General features: G+C 42.7%; 1 protein-coding gene across 1 annotated transcript in view; it reads left to right on the top strand.

Annotated features, from left to right (window-relative positions):
• The first annotated feature begins 8484 nt into the window (after positions 1-8484).
• ZFAT (zinc finger and AT-hook domain containing) overlaps positions 8485-18312 on the top strand; it is a 116330-nt gene continuing 106502 nt past the window's right edge. The window contains exon 1 of the mRNA XM_063174518.1: positions 8485-8552. The gene's annotated coding sequence lies outside the window, so the exon portion shown is untranslated. The remainder of the gene's footprint in view (positions 8553-18312) is intronic.

The following is an 18312-nucleotide window of genomic DNA, read 5'->3' as shown; positions in this document are numbered from 1 at the left end:
ATTTTACTTTGTTCTGATTTTTAGAAAAAAAAAATAAAAAGTGTTGTGCTGTCTTTTCAAGGGAAGCATAGCCAGCAATGCTCCTTGCAGGAAAAGTGTGACTGGTCAACAATTGCTGTGTTCCTGCACTTGCTGGAGGGCTGATGGGACTGAGATCCCTCCCTGCTTAAGTGCTGTGAGGCAGAAACTCTTCCCCACATATTGCCAGCTTTTAGGCTTGGACACAGGCAGAGGATCCAAATCTAAGCAGAAGATGAGAGCTGCCATCTCACATACAGGTATGAATCTAACTCACCTCAGGCAAAGGGTTTCCACACTCGTGGGAACGAGGAGAAAGGGGAATCACAGCCTTCCTGGAGGCAAGTTAACTCCAGCCAGAGGATCTGCATGGTCCTGCCCTGTTGAGGGAAATGGCCAAGTCTGGAAGCCCACAGCCCCTCCAGTACTCCACTGGGAGGGGCAGAACTGGCCTGTAAGGGACCATGATGGGACATGCTATGGATCCTGTATGTGTGGAATGACTGGAGAGGCTGCAAGCAGGACTCTGAAACCTCTGGAGAGCAGCTGTGGTCACAAGCAAACACTTCTCTGTCCCTCAGCCTCTCTGAAAAACTGTGCCCACATCTGACTGAATGGGTTCAGAAAAGACAGGTTCAGTGTGGACTAGGTGAAAGGAAGGGCTTTTTGTAGGACCATGGGAATGGAGGGCCCATTTTATAATGTCCTGTTTCATAAGAAGCCTTGTTTAGTCTGGCAGAAGAGTGGCTGCAAGGGAACATGACTGCTTTCTAAAAATACAACAAGGAGGGAAACACTGGGGAAAACTATTTAAGTGAAAAGCCAATTCTGGTGCAGAAACAGGTGATATAAATTGTCTCAGAAAAAAAATAGTGCAGATTTGTAACGAATTGAACAGGGAGGTCTAATTGCTGCAGTGTGAATGGGGGGGCATCCAAACTACTTTTGTGACAAAATTTGACCAGATCCAAACCTCATGAGCAGGTTTGGATCTGCTCATGAGTCTGTTTGTAATAGCAGACAGTGGGACTCGCTGCCTCAGAGTTGTTCTGCCTCTGGTGTGTCAGAGGGCAGAGATGCTGTGACCCCCATGCTGTTCTGCCATCAGGGCAGAATTACACTGTTCTTTAAACTGCTTTGTTAAACACAGCCTAAATGTTTTCCTTTGCTTTCACAGATTTCTTGTTAATCTCAACACTTTGTCCCGCTGGTGTCCTGGGGCGATACCGTAGATCAGCCAAAGGACCAACGCCTTCTTCTACTCTTTATCTTCTGCTTTTTCCAGCATTGTCTGATACTGCCTCTCAAGTAGCATGCTAGTCCCTCTTCTCCTTTATCTCCATGCTCTCCAATCCATCTGATTTGTCCTTCTTACCTATTTTCTTCTGCCCTGTGCTACATCTGCTCAATCTTCTCTATCATCCTGGATCTCTGATTTCAATTCCCAGCTCTTCTTCCACCGTTGTCACTGCTTGTCTCCCACATCTTCCTGAAGAGGGGCTGATATTTGATACTTCTTACTTCCAGCTGATAACACATGGGAATCTGCACCTCACAGATTCCATGGGGAGAGTGTGCCTAACAGGAGTATCACATGATGCAGGACAGAAATTAAACCAGAGCAGATGTACCCTGACATAAAGTGTGACTTGAGGGACTACAACTGCTCAATTCTATGAATGGACCATCCCCTACTCCAGAAGACTGCAAGGCTTGTTTTGGGGAACAGAGAAGCACCACAGCTGGGCTAAGGAGGATTTTGCTTGGGAATTTGCCTGCCTTTTTTAGGTGGCAGCCTTCTAGCTGAAAAGGAAGTCCTAGATCCTCAATCCTTTGCTACTTAGCTCCTCCTATGTAGCTCCTCCTCTGGTGTGCAGAGACTCTTTAAATAAGATTTCAGAGTAAACAAAAGAGCAAAACACACTCTGCTCAAGAAAACATGTCAGCTGAATGTCCACCAGAAGAGCATGATGATCCCATACCCCAGCATGGACACTTAAGGCCTGGTCAGCTGGATGCTCTCCAGGCTCTGCTGGCTGGGTCTCTGCTGGCTCTGCTGGGAATGCAGACACCCAGCTCAGAGGGAAATGCCTGCACACAGCCCAGTTACATTTAACCAATTGAAATGCACGTGCCAAGAGTCACTGGAGATGCCCCAGGGTATCTCAGATGAATTTATAGGACTGTCAGAAATTGCACAGGACCCACAGTGGACTTGTGACCGTGTGAAGCAGGAGCTGTGGTTGTCTAGGACATCTTAAATGAAACATAAGTTTTACGGGCAGGCTAGTGAATAAAGCTGTGTGTGTCTTAATCAGGAGCTGGATTGTGGCTGAAAAGCCAAAATAAAAATTTTCATGGGCAACTGAAGAAACCAAAAAAACTGGTTTTGCAAGCTCCAGAGCTTCAGTGCAGCACTTGCAACTTGATATTGATTATCCACTAAAACCAACACAGACCTAAATCAAAAGGAAACACTCAAATCTCCAAAGAGAAGCAAAAGCAAAGTCTGAGGGAAAGGCAGGTGACTGTTAATTGAGTTATATCACAGGATACAGTGGCTGAAGACTTTGATACTGTAAACAAGAAAGCAGTGTTAGAAATGGCCTAAACTGAAATAAAACCAACCTTGAATGAAAGCAAAGTGTTTGCTGGCTCAGAGATTTGAAATTAACTTGGCTGCTGATTCAATGGACCAAAAATTGCATTGATCTAATCCCTCTGACTTTCCACTTATGTCCAAAAAATGTAACTTAAGTACAGCTCGACTGGAAGATTGCTCCCTGAACAATGCTTTCTTTTTCTTTTAATGGAAAATTTCAGCTCAATTTTTCCAGCAGTCCAAAACATCCTCTGCTTCCCACATTGTGAGATGACAACAATGCTCAGCTGTCTTTGGCCTGAGTTGTGGCGCCAGGCCAGAAAGTATCTCAAGTTGTGAAAAGTCTTAAATCAACACATTTTACCACTAAAGAGTGAGGAAAAATAGTTTCTAAACCATATGAAATATTCATGTCTAGCATCTTGTGAGATACCATCTGGTTAGATCAAACCAAAGCAGAGCTGATAGTGACAGAGAAATGCACTGGGTAGAAAGTGGGGAGTGTTTCATGCCCTATAAAAGAGCACTACAAAAGCAACATCACTTCAGGAACAATTAACCTTTCCAACCAAAAAAAAAAATCTGAAATAAAAGTGTTGATCTTTTGGGCCTTTTGTTAGGAAAATAATAATGTACTTCAGATAATATCACGCTTCTCATAAGGGCATTGATAATTCAATTGTAATTTAATAATTGCCTAAATATTAAAGTATCTAAGGAAAAAAGCCAAACCCCCAAATTACTAAACAAGCACTTCTACAGAAGAATAAACAAAGAACAAATGCTGCTGCAGACATTGTGATCTTCCAGCATTTTATATTTATATTCCCAGAAGCAAATATGTCCTTTTATCCCTAAAAGCTTATGTTCATGGTAGCACTTGGGGGACCGGCTCTTTTCTCCTGCAAGAGCTCCTTTTCTGATATAATACCTTGAGACAAATACTTTGCTCTGTTTCTGCCTTCCCTCCCACTTCCAGTCTCTACCAAATGGCAACAGGTTTGCTGTGCCTTGTACAGTGGGGCCTTCGTGTGCCATTGCAATGTAAATAGTGGCAGTACAGGTACAAGTGTGAGGAGAATATGACTTTGATTATTCAGTTTTACAAGGTCACCCTTGGGTGAAAGGATTGCTGCATAAAACATTGCTGAGCCATCAGTCTGTGGCTGCCTCCTGGTTACATAATAATGTTATTTCAAATGCACTGAAAGTGTTTCAGGCTTTCCCAGAATTGCCAAGTTTGTGGTGCAGTGGAAGATCACTGGTAAAAATGGTCCCACACAGGTGAGTATCAACACAGAGATACTCACAGGGCTGGGGCTTTCCCCACTCTCTCCCTGTTGTTGTTAGCAATTTACCCCTTCCTTTTCTCAAGGTTAATTAAGCTTTGTGCAACTTCGGAGAATAAGGAACTATTGTACCTGGCTCTGTGGAGGGGAAAGACAAAGAAGGTAGAAATTAAATGGCTGCTTGGAGCATGGAGCTGGAATCAGGACCAGGATGCTCTCCTTTCCCTTTCTGCATACCTTGTGATAAAATCCAAATGCTATCCCTTTAACAGCAGTGTCACTCACACGGTAGGGGCTCTGCACTGCCTTTGAGAGCAGGGAAGAGAGCATCAAATGTTCCATCCCACTTAATTTGAGAGCTGCCTATAATAAACATTTGGGAACATGTAAAACAGACAGGTCAAATTACATAGTTACATAAATATCACTGGATTTCTGGTATTTAGGAATAAAAGGTTTTCATCTGTTCAGTTTAAAAGTGCCTAAAACATCCATGCACTGTGTTAAAAACTAATATTAGGTGCTTTTCTTTTTGTACTTTCCAAAAGCTTAGCTAGAGACAATTTGGACACAGGATGACAAAACTTCTCCTTAGTAACATAAATATCCATGCACAAATAATTTGACATGGTGAGCCATTGCAAAATATTTTATATTCACTAAAATGACAGTCCTTATCTAGTTCTTATCCACAGAAACTCTTGAAGAAACAATCCATTGCCCTTTAAAAGCCCCTCTCAATTCCTCATTTTCCCATCCATCTTATTTATAGCTCTGTCTTTGTAAAGCACTCCAGGATCTACGAATGAGAAGTGCTTAAAAACCTCCATGAGAGCCAGGATTTGAAATCAGCAGCACTTATGGATGCTATGCATATGAAGGGAAGGCCTGAGTGCAACAACCTCAGCATTCAAAATCAACCCCACATCCCTGTCCTCATCAACAGCTTTGCTTTACACCAGCCCTCACTCGACATCTGTACAAATGCACCAAAATGCCTCTTAGCCCTTCTCCCACTTCTTTTCGACAGGCGTTTCACTGTGTCTGTGAGCAGGGATCCTCCCTCCCTGTTTTCCCTCATTGCACAATTGGCTTTCCATGGGCCCCTTTGGCAGCTCCTGCCCTTTTGGAAAGCAGAGTTCATTCCTCCCCTCCTCTTTCAGCCTTGCATTGAGGAGGAGCTCTGTGGCAGGGACTTGAAGCAGCAGAATGTCAATGCCAGAAGTGGCCTTTCTCATGGAAATCAGGGGCAGGAGCCTGGCATTTTCTGTGCAAGAATGAGAGATGGTGGTGGGTTGTGGTTTTTTGCCCCCTCCCTTTCTGGAAGATTATAATTGAACTGATGAGCTCTGGCTCTCTCATGCCTTTTGGGTGCCAGATCTTTCCTCAGGACTGATTTCTCCATCTCCTCCCTCACCTACATTGTTGTGCCATCTCCTTTCGTCACGTCCAATTAGTCATTATGGGCTTATCTTGGCTTTTTTAAAGATTTCACGGATAAAAATGCCACAGTGTATTTGGTTTGAATTTACTCACGCTGAGGACTGCATTTATGTCTCCCACAAACACTGATTACACTGCTTGACCCCTGGGGAGAAAAGAAAGGGCTCTCCTTGCTAAACTGGGGAGCAACAGGAGATGTGCAGAAAGGAAACACTGTGGTCATACTGACATATCCCTGCTGGCCCATTTATTTATGCCCTTCCTAAAAGTTTGCTTTTCAAAGTCTTCCTCCTGATTTGGGGGTTGGTAATATGGACACTGCACTTTTTCAGCATTAAAAATATGAAGGTGCAAGTCCTGGTGTCTTGATATGCAGTTTATCCTGGCTGGCAGGCACATCCAGCCCGGATGGTTGTCTTAGAACAAGACACCTTGTTCTTAGAATAAGGTACCTTAGAATAAGGTCACTCCTGGCTGCTCCTGGCTGGCCAAACTCATGCCCTTCACAGCCCTGCAAGCTGGCCACAGTCAGGCTCATGGCTTGGAGGCTGGAATTAAAGGAACCCATGAAAAGGCAAATTCCAGCAGAGCTGGCACCTGCCAGAACCACTGTGCAAAGCCAGCAGATGCACATATGGCCTCCCAGGACAGGCTGGAGTCACCCTCACTACTCACCACACAAGAGCTGCCTTCCACCCAAACAATCTGCTCTGAACAGCAGCCAGTTACAGTGTTTTCACAGAATCACAGAATATTCTGATTTGTAAGAGACCCACAAGGATCACTAAGCCCAGCCCTTAAGTGAATGGCCCATACAGGTATGGAACCCACAACCACAGCATCACCAGCCAGTAACACAACACTGAATCTACTTGGGCTGATAAGAAATAAGCCATGTCACAAATTCAGTGATAGCTAAAAATGTCTCTTTAAAATTATTTCCTTATTAAAACTCTGCCTTTAAATGAGCAAGACCCACATCATGCATGAATTCACACGGCAGATCCTGGTCATGCCGTGATAGGATTTAAACTGGTTTTTTAATACTCTGGAAGAAAGGCATTGTGCATTTCAAAGGCAGGAAAACTCTATTCATGCCCTTTTATCCACCTTCAGGAAAGGTTTGATGAACACACCTCAGCTTGTATTTTTGATGAATATAGGACTATATTTCTGAATGAATATTCTGGTTAAAATCATTTGAAATTTGTCACAGCTCCAAAAATGACAGCAAGTGGCACACATAAAGCATGCAGTGTGTTCTGCATGTCGGGCAGATGAAAGGCAGTGTAATTGCTAATTGATAGTGTATTTAAATATCATGCCTGCCTACTTATCTTGACTTAAAGTCTGAAATATGTAACATGCTGATAATGCACACACCTTTCATGAAACAAAGTACAAACCCAGAGTCAAACACTGACCTTACACACGTTGCAAGCTGCACGTGCTCACAGCTGACAAATGTTTGAAGCAAAGCATTTACACATAAAACATTTATGCAGACATTGTGCACTGAGGCATTGAAATATGCAGCCTTCCATATGTTATACATATTACATATATGATTTCTATGCCAAGTATTTTGGGAAAAGAAAAAGCAATTGCCCATATGTTCTCTAAACAATGGGAACGTGCTGTAAGTTGTGGCACTGGAGAGGCAGCTTGATCCCTGGGGAATATTTAAGTGCCATGGCATGTGGAAGAACACTAGAGATGGAAAGGAGCAGGCAAACTGTGATGGCACGAGCTGGGTTTGTGTAAACGTGTGCATAGAAAAGGCAGCATTTAAAATCACAGAACAGAACCAGATAGAATGAAAGAGAACATGCTGAGTTGGAAGGGAACACCAAGGACCACTGAGCCCAATTCCTGCACAGCACAATCCCCAAGAGTCACGCCATGTGCCTGGGAACCTGGTCCAAACTCTTCTAGAGCTCTATCAGGCTTGGTGCTGTGACCACTTTCCTGGAGAGCCGGTTCCAGTGCCCAGCCACCCTCTGGGTGAAGAACCTTTTCCTGATATCCAACCTAAAGCTGCACTGACAGAGCTTCAGGCCATTCTCTTGGCTCCTGTCACTGTCACCTGAGAGGGGAGATTGATACTGCTCCTTGTGAGGAAGCTGCACAATGAGGGCTCCTCTCAGCATCCTCCAGGCTGAACAGAGCAAATAACCTCGGCCACATCTCGTATGGCTTCTCCTCCAAACCCTTCACCACCCTCATGGCGCTTCTTTGGATACTTTCTAATGGCCTAATGGCTTTATATTGTGGCATCCAGGACTGCCCCCAGCACTCGAGGTGCGGCCGCCCTAGTGCAGAGCAGAGTGGGACAATCCCCTTGCCTGGCTGGCCATGCTGTCCCCGGTACCCCAGGACACGGCTGTCCCTCCTGGCTGCCAGGGCACTCATGTCCAACCTGCCATGGACCCGGACCCCGCATTCCCTCTGTCCCTGCAGAGAGAGGGAAGCTCTGACTCCATGAGGACTGAGGGCTCACGCTCCCACACCCTGCACTCCTCGGGCACAGCTGCCCACAGGGACACCAGAGTGTCCCCGGCATTCAAATCCTGCAGCCGACAGCAGCTCTGCTCCAGGGCTTGCTAAAAAAAAAAATAAAATTAAAAAAAAAAAATTACCCCCAAGGGCTTGGCTCTGCAACTGCCTCAGAATCCTGCTTGTGCACTAGGCTGTGGGAGGGGGGGAAAGAATATACAGATATATACACATATATATACACACACACATATATATATATACACACAGATATACGCATACACATATATATATACAAATATATAATATAAATATATGTAATATCAATATTATGTATTTATTATGGGTTCTGTGCCCTGCGGGTGACTTCGGGGGGCGGGGCCAGGCCGCCCCCGGCGCACGCTCATTGGCCGCGAGGGGCGCGCGGCCCCGCCCCTCCCACCGCCGGCGCGTGCGCGCGCGCGCGGGGTTGGAGGGCGGGGCCAGGGGAGGGCGGGGATTGTTTGCTATGGCGGTGACGTTAGAGGGTGCCGGGGACGGGCGGCGGAGACACGGAAAGGTCAAACGGGAGGCGAGGGTAGCGAGCTCGGCGGGGCCGTGGTGGCGGCAGCGGGGCACGGCCGGGTACGGCCGCTCCGGGGAGACCCGCGGGACCCACCGGCCGGGCGATGCAGCCCCTCGGTCCCCGCCGCCTCCCCGCACAGGTACGGCAGGAGCGGCGCTCTGGGGCCGAGCTTGGGGCGGGGGACAGGCGGCGAGGAGGGTGCCAGGGCTGGGTCGGTGAGCGCCTGTCGGAGGAGCCCGGGCTGTGGGGTCGCGGCCGGCCCCGACGGTGGGGCAGCTGGGCGCGGGCTCCCGGCGCTCTGCGGGGTCGGACGGGAGCCCCGCACGCTCCCGGTGTCCCCCCCGTGCCGGGTCTTTCCCCCGCCGAGCCCCCGGGGCTGCGACCCCGGCACTGTGACCCCCGTGACCCGCTAACACAAGTTGGGATTTTGGTTTTTGTTGTTGTTTTTTTTTTTTTTTTTTTCCCCTCTGGGCCTTAGGGAGCGCTGCTCCCCGCCCCGGCCCCCAGCTTTGCATAACTTGTCTCCCAGTTGTCTGTCCCTTCCTCGCTGCACTTTGCCCTTGCCCGGTGGTCTGTGGCGTGAGGGAGTGAAACTATTCAAGGACTGGGTTTTGTTTCTCTAGGGAAAGAGCTGGGTCACAAGCGAGGCAAGCTATCTAATAATACACATATATATATATATGTATATTCCTTTTTCCCCCCACAGCAGCTCAATGTACAAGCAGGATTCTGTGACATTACAGAACAAGGCCCTTGGGTGTGATTTTTTTTTTTTTTTTAGCAAACCCTGGAGCAGAGATGCTATTAGCATGTAGAGTTTGAATGCCACAGGCAGTCTGTTGTCTCTTCCTGCTGAAAGGATAATTTAGAAGAGCAACAATGATTCATTAATAGAAAGTATTAGTTGCAGGAAGCCAAAACCAGGTGAAGTTTCTTACTTTGCCACAGACTTACTCTGTGACCTTGGATCGGTCTTTCTGCACCAGTCAACCCTGTTGTGTTTGCTTATGAATTGGAATAGCGGTGCTTTCCAAAAGCGTTCTCTGAATAAACATACTAATGACTGTGAAATGCTTATCTGCTGCAGTAATAAAGGGTAGATAGTGATGCTATTTCTATCACAGAAGCAGGAAGGCTCTAGCCAGGATGTGAACTGTAGGAGCCACACTTTGATGGAAATAAGAGCTTGCTTAAAAAGACATTTAATAACCTGTGATGTTGCATGATTTGCACTGTGGTCATCTTGCATTTCATATTTTGATGTAGTGTGTGCTTTCAAAGAGCTGCTTTTCCATACTGCAAATACTTTATGGGTGGCTTTTTTTTTCCACTTCTGTTTGGAACAAACCTGTGTGGTGTCCTCTTCCACTGCTAAGGAAACCCTGTGAATTTCTAATGTAGCAGATTATCTCTGATAGTTGACATCTCTGAACTACATGGTGCTTTTGAAAGGAAATACGAAGGGAGTGACAATAAGTTCATTATGCTTGTAATAAAAGGCAATGTTAGTTTTAGGAGCAGTATTTTTCCCCTCATGTTACTGGATGCTCTCTGTGGAAAATCAGAATGGTTCCAGTATTTCATAGGTAAAAACCTAAATACAGGAGTGCAGGACTTGAGTGTCCTGGTTCACACACTGCTCTGAAGTGCAGCCACTGCAATAACAAACGGAAGCAGCCAAGCACAGAGCTGGGAGTTGCTGCTGCAAATCCTGACCTGAGTGAAAAAAGTTTTCTCTCTTTACAGTTTTGCTTAATACTGATTTGTGCAGCTAGACTAGTCATGTTTTTTTCTATTTTTTTTTAATACATTGTATAAGGTTACACCAGGAAGAAGCAATGCTTGCCTCATACATTGGGGATTTTTTGAAAGTAATTCGATATATAGTGTCTTACTTACCTACTCAATTTAATATTAAACTTCCATAATCAGATTAATATTAAGTAGGAAAACTTTTGTGATGAAAAAGAGGTAAGGACAGCCCAGCTGAGTTTGGTTTGGGTTTTGTGTTTTTTCTTTTTTTTTAATGAACCTGAGAAGCTGCTCTGGTAGAATGGCAATTCATTGTTAATTCTTAATATGTAGGTGCCCTGGAAAAATCAAATACCTGGTTTCATAGCTACCCTTAGGCATCTTCAATTTATGCAAGCAGGGCTCACTGAGTAACTACTGTAAGTCGCATTGACCTTAGTAGCTTTGCAGAGGTCATGTTTTAAAATGGGTAAGTTGTGCTTGAACTATTTTCTCAGTAAGTATTAGGAGCAAGTGTTTGTTTACACAATTACACGCTTTTTCCAGTTCTCCATTACATTTTCTGTTTTTCTTTAGATTCTTGCTCATCTAAAAGAAAGCTCTCATTAGGAACACAGGTTTTTGAAAACAAGTTCCTTTTCAAGATGAGGCTGTAGCAGAGCAGACTGTGAGGTTTTACAAACAGCCAGAAAGGCCCGTGTTGGGTTCAGAGAAACTTGGCCAGCACAAGCTGAACGTACACAAGTGACATCAGCATTTTCTGAGCCATTTATGCTGTTCACTTGTGCTGGTTCCCAGCAGTGCCTTGTGTCTTATGTAAGCTCACACTGTACATCCTGTCCTGCTGTTCTCATGCATGATAATTCACTGGCGTTATCTTACGGGAGGGCTTGAGAGCTGCTGCTGCTCTCAAATGTCTGCGTGCAAGTTTCCTATGAGCCAGGAGCACAACAGTGTCCTAGGAGACATCAGAGGAACAACTTGGAGTGAGACACAGCTTGTCCCCTGCTCCTTTTGGTAATAGAGCTGTAACCCCTGTGAAGTCATGTGGCAGAGGTTTTACTGGACTGAAGCCTTGATCTGTATCATATGTAGATGGGCCACTAATGCAGTTTTGATGGCTGGTGATAAAACAGCCATAAAACCCAAAGGACTTCAGTGTCAACAGAAGCCTCGATAATGCTAAGACTGGAAAATAAAGGCTTTTATTACACTGTCACTGCACACTTCTTGTTACAAGGTCTTTGGGAGGAATTGTGTCTTCAGATACTGATCCTTCAAACTTGTCCTTGCAGTTAACATTTAATCGTGTGTAATGAAAGTGCTGCCACTTGATGGGTGAAATTGTAACAAACCCTCCATTATAAGCACTAAACCCAAATATTTCTTCTGTTTTTCCTGCTTGCTAAATCTAACTGAAACCTGCTGACATAAAATCCTGCAGTAAAGCAATGTGCATAATCTAGTTCTACGTAAACAGAGCACCTTCTTTGAACAGTGTCTAATGTTTCATATTTCAGTCTCTTTTGTTAGTGCTGTAGCAGTGTGAGGGAGCCAAATTCCTGATTACCTGTCTTGGTGAACGTGGTTGTCCTTGTCTGACTCCATGGCTTGTTTGGAGCAGCTAGAAAGTTTCCTTATGAGTACTAATCTGGCACAGCCTTCTACAAGACTGTGAAATTTATAGCTCTGTAGGAAACCACCTACAGAGGGAAGAAGGGTTGACCTGGAGGAGAAGTGCACCTGGAGAGGAGTGCTGATGTTCCCTGTGGAAGTCACAGAAATCTTTCCTGTGGCTTGCTCTGTACTGCACAAAACAGTTTGTCGTGGTAGTGGAGAAACAAGAGGAATGCAAGACATGACAAGGGGACTGGTTATCTAAAAAGGAACAGGTGCAGTCCTTAGACACCAAACAGATTCCTTTAAATAAGCTGTTCTTGCAAGTTTAAGGACGTTTATTGGCAAAAGAGAAAGAGAGAAACTTGAAATTATATTTTGAGAAGGAAATGGAGTTATCACTATTACATTTATTGACCAAAGATAGGGATGCATGGACTTTTCTTAGTGCTTTTGTTATTTATGGAGGATATGCAAATCTGTTTTAAAACCGTATACAGGAGAATAGGCAGAAATGAAGTTGTATTTTAGAGCCTTGTAGCAGCTGTAAGAATAAATGTCATAAAAAATCAGCAAACTCCTCCAAAATCCCCAAGCTTCAATCTTGACACATTCAGGATTCTGTTAATTATATTTTATTGTGTGACAGATACTTATGTAAATATAAAGGTCCACATATATGTTGTGATGAATCAGTAGCTTTTTTAGTCAATGTAGGCAAATAAAATGTGGTCTGGATGCTTAAGTCTGCTAAAATATTTATAAGAGGGCTGGCTCTTGGAAAAAGTTTCCCACCGGATGCAGTGGGTGTCAGGTCTAAAGGTCAGCAGCAGAGAGTAAAGAGAAGAATCTTTTGCATTTATTTTTCTCCACATTTTTCAAACAAGCATTGTGTAAAGATGCAGAGAATATTTCTTCCTAAATTTCCAAGTGCTAACAGGCACTTGGAGGTTTGTTCATACTTCAGCTGATTGTTGTGAGCTTCTTTCTTTAAGAGAGAGGAAAAAAATCCCAAACCCCCAGTGCAGTTAATACATTCATGAACTCTTAGCACGGAAGTTCCTGGTCTAAGTCATAAAAGCCAGATGGAGTTTTAAGTGACTGTCATGTACAACTTGGGGAATGAACATTCCTGCTACTAATAAAGGGCCAGATTGGAGCTACGTAATTAATCCCAGCGTCCTTTTCAGTGCATGATGAGATTTGGCTGCAACAGCCATGGAGCTAATAGAGACAACTGTTAGGTCCTGTGAAGCTGTGGATTGTTTGTCTAAAATAAAAATACCTGTGTGCTTACTCTGGTATGTATCTTCTGGTGATTAGTGCTCAAATTGCAGTTTATATGGGGAAAAAAATGAATGTGAATAGTGGGTTTGTCTTGAATCCATCCCGTCTTAAATATGTATGTAAATATATTTATACATATATTTAATATGTATAATTTATCTGCATGCATATAATATAAATATTTAAGTGGTTTTAAAGCAAAAGATAAATATATAGGTGTTACATGCAAAACCTTTTCTAAATTTGAGTTGATTTGAAATGTAATGGTCTTACAATGAAGTTTATCAGTCAGTCTTACAATGAAGTTTATTCCCTCTGTGTAGCAGTGTCCTGAAGGAAGTGTGCAGAAAAGTGCCAAAAAACCCCCTTATGAGATGGCACAAAGTCTGTGTCAGATAGAGACAGGAGGAGGAGTGGGCAGATGGCAGTCAGTACAGAACACGTGAATAATCAGATTGAGAACAAGCTGAATAGACTGGCAGTGTGCTGTTGCATGCTGCTGCATTTTGGGGACATGCTGGGGATTTTTTCTGTTGTGATCACTGTTCCATACTCAGGAGAGGTAAAAATCTTCAAGCTAGAAGTATGTATGAGGGTGAAGGCATGCCCACCAGAGTCGGGGAAACTTCTGGGAGAGGGAAAGGTCAGTGCTTTTCAGAACTATCAGGACTGGAAAACATTAAAAAAATGTCTTCAATTTGTTATAGACTTCATGTGCAAGTTTATTCAGATCTACCTTTGGCACGCATCACATGGAATAATATTAAAATGATCCAAAATCTTAGTGCCTGACCTTCTGGGATGACAGATTTGTTTCTTTTTCTGAAAAGGTCTGAAAGGTAGTAAGACTTATTTGTGATAAATTGTTAACATAACTTACTTTATCTAATTTATTGGAGAACTCTTTGGGTGGCTGTGTGGCCTGAGTGTTCATTGCCTGGCTCAGTGGCCTTTTCCAGATTATTGGTTGGATGCCCTGTTGGAGTGTGGAATGGGAAGAAGAGCAGAAGGGATGGCTGCATTGGTGAATGATTGATCCTGTAACCTCTTGTGCAATGAAAAGGATTATAGAAAAAAATAAATCCAGAAATACAACAAAAAAAGCCCTCCTTCCTTACTGATTCTTACTTGAAAAAGGTTATAATATCAATTTATAATAATAATAAGGTATACATATGGAAAAGAGTGTATAGAGATCTAGCTGATCAATAATAACTTAGTTCTGTTTGTATTTGTTTCAAAATGTTCCTGCTTTCTTCTTTCTCAGAAAGTTCCATAGGCTAGAAGAGTAGTGAACTGGTCTAACTGGAGAATGCCCTACTTCTCAAAAAAGAGGCATTGTCTGAGCTGGCATTTGAATGGAAGGATCACAACACACCTTTCAGTTTAAAATTTATTTAGTTCAGATAATTTTGCATGCCTGCAGTTATCCTTTAGTAATAACAGTTTGTTCCTTATACACTGTCCTAGCATGCCTCAGTCTGAGCAACAGCAGTAAAGAGTTTAACAGCACAAGAAGGTAGAGCAAATGTGGTCTGTATTTTTTGCAGAAGTGAAGGTTAGAAAGATAAAGGGAAAATGATTAAAATATTCACAAGAAGTGCCCTAGATAAGATTGTTTCTTGTCTGAGGGCATGAGGAATCCTGTGGGAATGAGGAAGCTAAAAGGCTGTTTAATTCTGATGTTTCACACTGAATCAACATGTTAGATATCAAAGTGGTATTAGTGAAATTTGTAAGAACATGGACATTTTATGTAAAGAATAGAGAAATAAAGTAAGTTAGTCCAAACCAAATCCTTTGCAGTATCCGAGCTATGCAGAGAATGAACATTGGAGGCTTAACGTGAGTGTAATAAATCAAACTGCCAGCTGAGCCTCAGAGGCTTTATTCATGCACTTCATTGTTCTCTCTGCAGCTCCAGCAGGGTTCAGCCAAACGCAGGGCTGTCATTCTGCAGATGTTCAGAGTGTTTCCAGTGTTCTGGGGGCTGAGCTGGTGCCTCTGTGTTGTCCCCTCTGCTCCGTGTGGCCTGCTCTGACTTCCATGGGGGCTCTCACACGCAGAGATCACAGTGTGAGTTTGCAGGTTTGGGTGAGTGGGGAGCTGTACTCTTGTGTACTGTTGATAATTCCAGAAAAGGCTCAGATTTGTAGCTTCTGGAAAGTGCTTTTTGGCAGCAGAGGATGCCCTGCTGACTCTCTGCAGCTTGGCAGAAAATGTTCCTCAGCACATGAGCTTCCAAAGCACCTCTCTCAGGGTACTTCTTGGGGCTGCTGGCACAGAGCAGGTTTTTAGCCTTCACCAAACTGTCTCCTTTCCCTGTGTCCTCAGTACCAGGCAAACAAAATAGTGAAACAGAAGGCAGACTTGTTAAATAAGATTGAAATGGGAAACAAAAGGGTAAAAGCAGAACAGACAGAAAATTGTGTTCTGATTTAACACATGGTGACACAGCTGGGTGTTCTTACCTAGAGTTCCAAAGCATTCTTCATTTGATTTCAGCTTGTCTGTGCTGTTGGGCCTGACAAGACAGTAGTGTGAACTTTGAGTACTTAAAGTTAAAATTGCTGAGTTTTCCATCACATCTTCCTTCCTTTTGCCTCATCCTCACTCAGGCTCTGGCTGGAGATGTCACCTTTGTGTTGAAAGAGTTGCTTTTCCATTCTATCTGTATTCATTTTGCTGGCTGGTTGGTCCATATTTGATATGCATCAGTACTTTAATGAACATGCTTGCAACATGCTCATATGATTAGTGTAGTGTGTTTTGTTAACTCCATGTTTTCTGGGAGTATCTTGAGCATTTTATAGAGATCTCATGTGATACATTTTTAGCCCTGCTGATAAACTTTAACTAAATTATCTGATTATATACAGATTATGCTTGTAAATAAATATTCTTTCTCATCTTCTCCCTAGTCTGCTTCTTTAGGAGTTCTGCTTATCTTAAATTATTGTTCAGTAAACTTACCCAGTAAAACTTTAACTTGAAAGCAATCAATATTCCACTCACTTGTAGAAGACTAAGTAAACACATTTTTTCCTATCAAATTAGGTTAAGATAAGAAATACTACAGCTAACTAATTTTTAATATTAGTTTGACAGGTGTATACTTTATCCCAGTACAACAAAGGCAGTGTTCAGGAATGTTGTTCTTGGCAGTGGTTCTGTGAGCATAACCCTTGGATCTCCCTGTAGGTCAAGGACAAATTTCACAGAGCCCTTTGCAGTGGGATAACCAAGCTGTCTGCTCACAGGATCAGGTACTTTCAGGTCACTGGAACATTGGGAATGTTCTGGTTTCAGGGCAGACAGTTTTTCTGCAACCTGGCCCTCATCTGTTCTGAATATATCAAGGGAGTATTTCAAGGAAATGGTAAGGAAGGTGAAGGTGACTTCTAGGGCTTTGTGAAGATTGGTGTGCATATCTTTAGCTGGACAGAATTTGCAGTGTTGAAACTTGACTCAGCTGTGATACAGTACAGATTCTTCTTTTACAAGGAAATTGTGATATTTTCTTAAACTACTCATCTGTTAATTTTGAGTTCCTTTCTTTTTTTGATTACTCTGACTTGAAAAAAGAGTTTCCACATCTGATCTAATGATTTAATATTTTTAATTACAAAATAAATGTAGTAGTTTATATCCTCAGATATTATATGATTAGGCAGGATTGTTTGGTCTTGCATTCTTCATTTGATTTCAGCTTGCATGACTGCTTTAAGTTCAGAAACCTAATTAAAATTTTATTATGAGTTTTTTGCTTTGAATATGATGACTGAATTACTTGTCTTGATAAACACACCAGTTAGATCAGAATCTGCTAAGCTGATGTTTCAGTTAAGAGTCAGGTTATGCCAAATATTAACTAGAAGCAGTAAAATCCCATCTAAGTATAATGAATCTGTGTACTTAAACATTCCTTGGTTCTAACAGACTGAGGAAGCTGTGATTCTGTATGTTAATGTGAAGTTGCCTATTGCAAGATCAGGGAGAAGTTTGGTTTGTTTGTTGCTCTTTCTTACACAACATGAACTTCAGTGTGAAGTTCCTTCTTGTTGTAGTTAATGGTACCTGACTTCTTGCTTATGCAGAAATTAAGGAACAAGACCTTTATTTGCACAGCTTGAATTGCTGTAATGTGTAATACTACTTGTAAATGTCTCCTGAGAGTATCAGACACCCTAGTAAAACCAAACCTCTGCTGCAATTTTCAGACTCTTAATCATTAATTTATTTTAGGGGGGGTGGTGGGAAAAGGGGAAATGTTTTCTTAAGTTGCCTGCTTTAAATGAGGTGACTACTAGTTTTCTGTCAGTTTACTGGTACACTACAAATCTATTTCTTAATAGTTTAGGCAGTTTATAATCTGCTGGTAGTTTGAACTATGTGGCTGTTTGCTTCAGTCATTTATTCTCCCTCTGTAGAATCAAGTTATTTTAGCTGTCTGGTTAATCTTTGCACAGATGGGACTTGCAGGTCATTGGAGGCTGAAGCACTGTGGTGTTCAGGCTGTTGATAACTCTCTAGTGTTTCCTGTCTTTCAAGCTACTGGTTTAAGTTTGTAAATATAATTAGTTTGAGGTGTTGTACTTTTAAGTAGTATTTTAGTTAAGTTGGTATTTGCAAGAATAAATATTAGCTTTCACTTGTGTACAGAGCTCGACAGATTTTGCCAACTCTGATTCTCTGTTTCCTGCATTTAAGTGGAGCCTAAGGCAGCTGACTGTGGCTTTGTGCAAGAGTGGTGAGTTTTAGTGCTTGAGTTTATTATATACAAATGACTGAAAGTCTGTGTTTGCAGCATTTCCTTAAGTGTGCATTTGTAGGTCTCATTGTACAGGTCAACTTTTAGCAATTTTCACAAAACCTACTTGTTCTAGAACTGCTACTGCTGATGCTTTCTGCTCTAGCACCAGCTATATTTGAATGTTTCACTTTGAAAGATTACAAACTGCACATGAAATTGTCTTTTTTTTAATGGAATTGATTGCTGAGAGGAATTTTTTGATGTTTTTACAGCATTTCTGTTGAGCTAATATGGTCTTAGCTCTTTCAACAGGTGAAATAAGTCTTAAGGACTTGCATCCTTGCACTTCAAACCTTTTTCAGGGAACAAGTCTGGTTCATGAACTGAGTATGGCAGGATTCCTATGAGGAGCCATATGTTTGCTTATTTTTCTATTTTTGTAAACATTATATATGCAAATATGGTGAAATGAAGTGGGCAGCTTTAATTA

This window comes from Melospiza melodia, chromosome 1 (genome assembly GCF_035770615.1).
Source record: "Melospiza melodia melodia isolate bMelMel2 chromosome 1, bMelMel2.pri, whole genome shotgun sequence".
In the NCBI taxonomy this organism is placed as follows: Eukaryota; Metazoa; Chordata; class Aves; order Passeriformes; family Passerellidae; genus Melospiza; species Melospiza melodia.
This window is presented reverse-complemented; position numbering and strand designations above follow the sequence as displayed.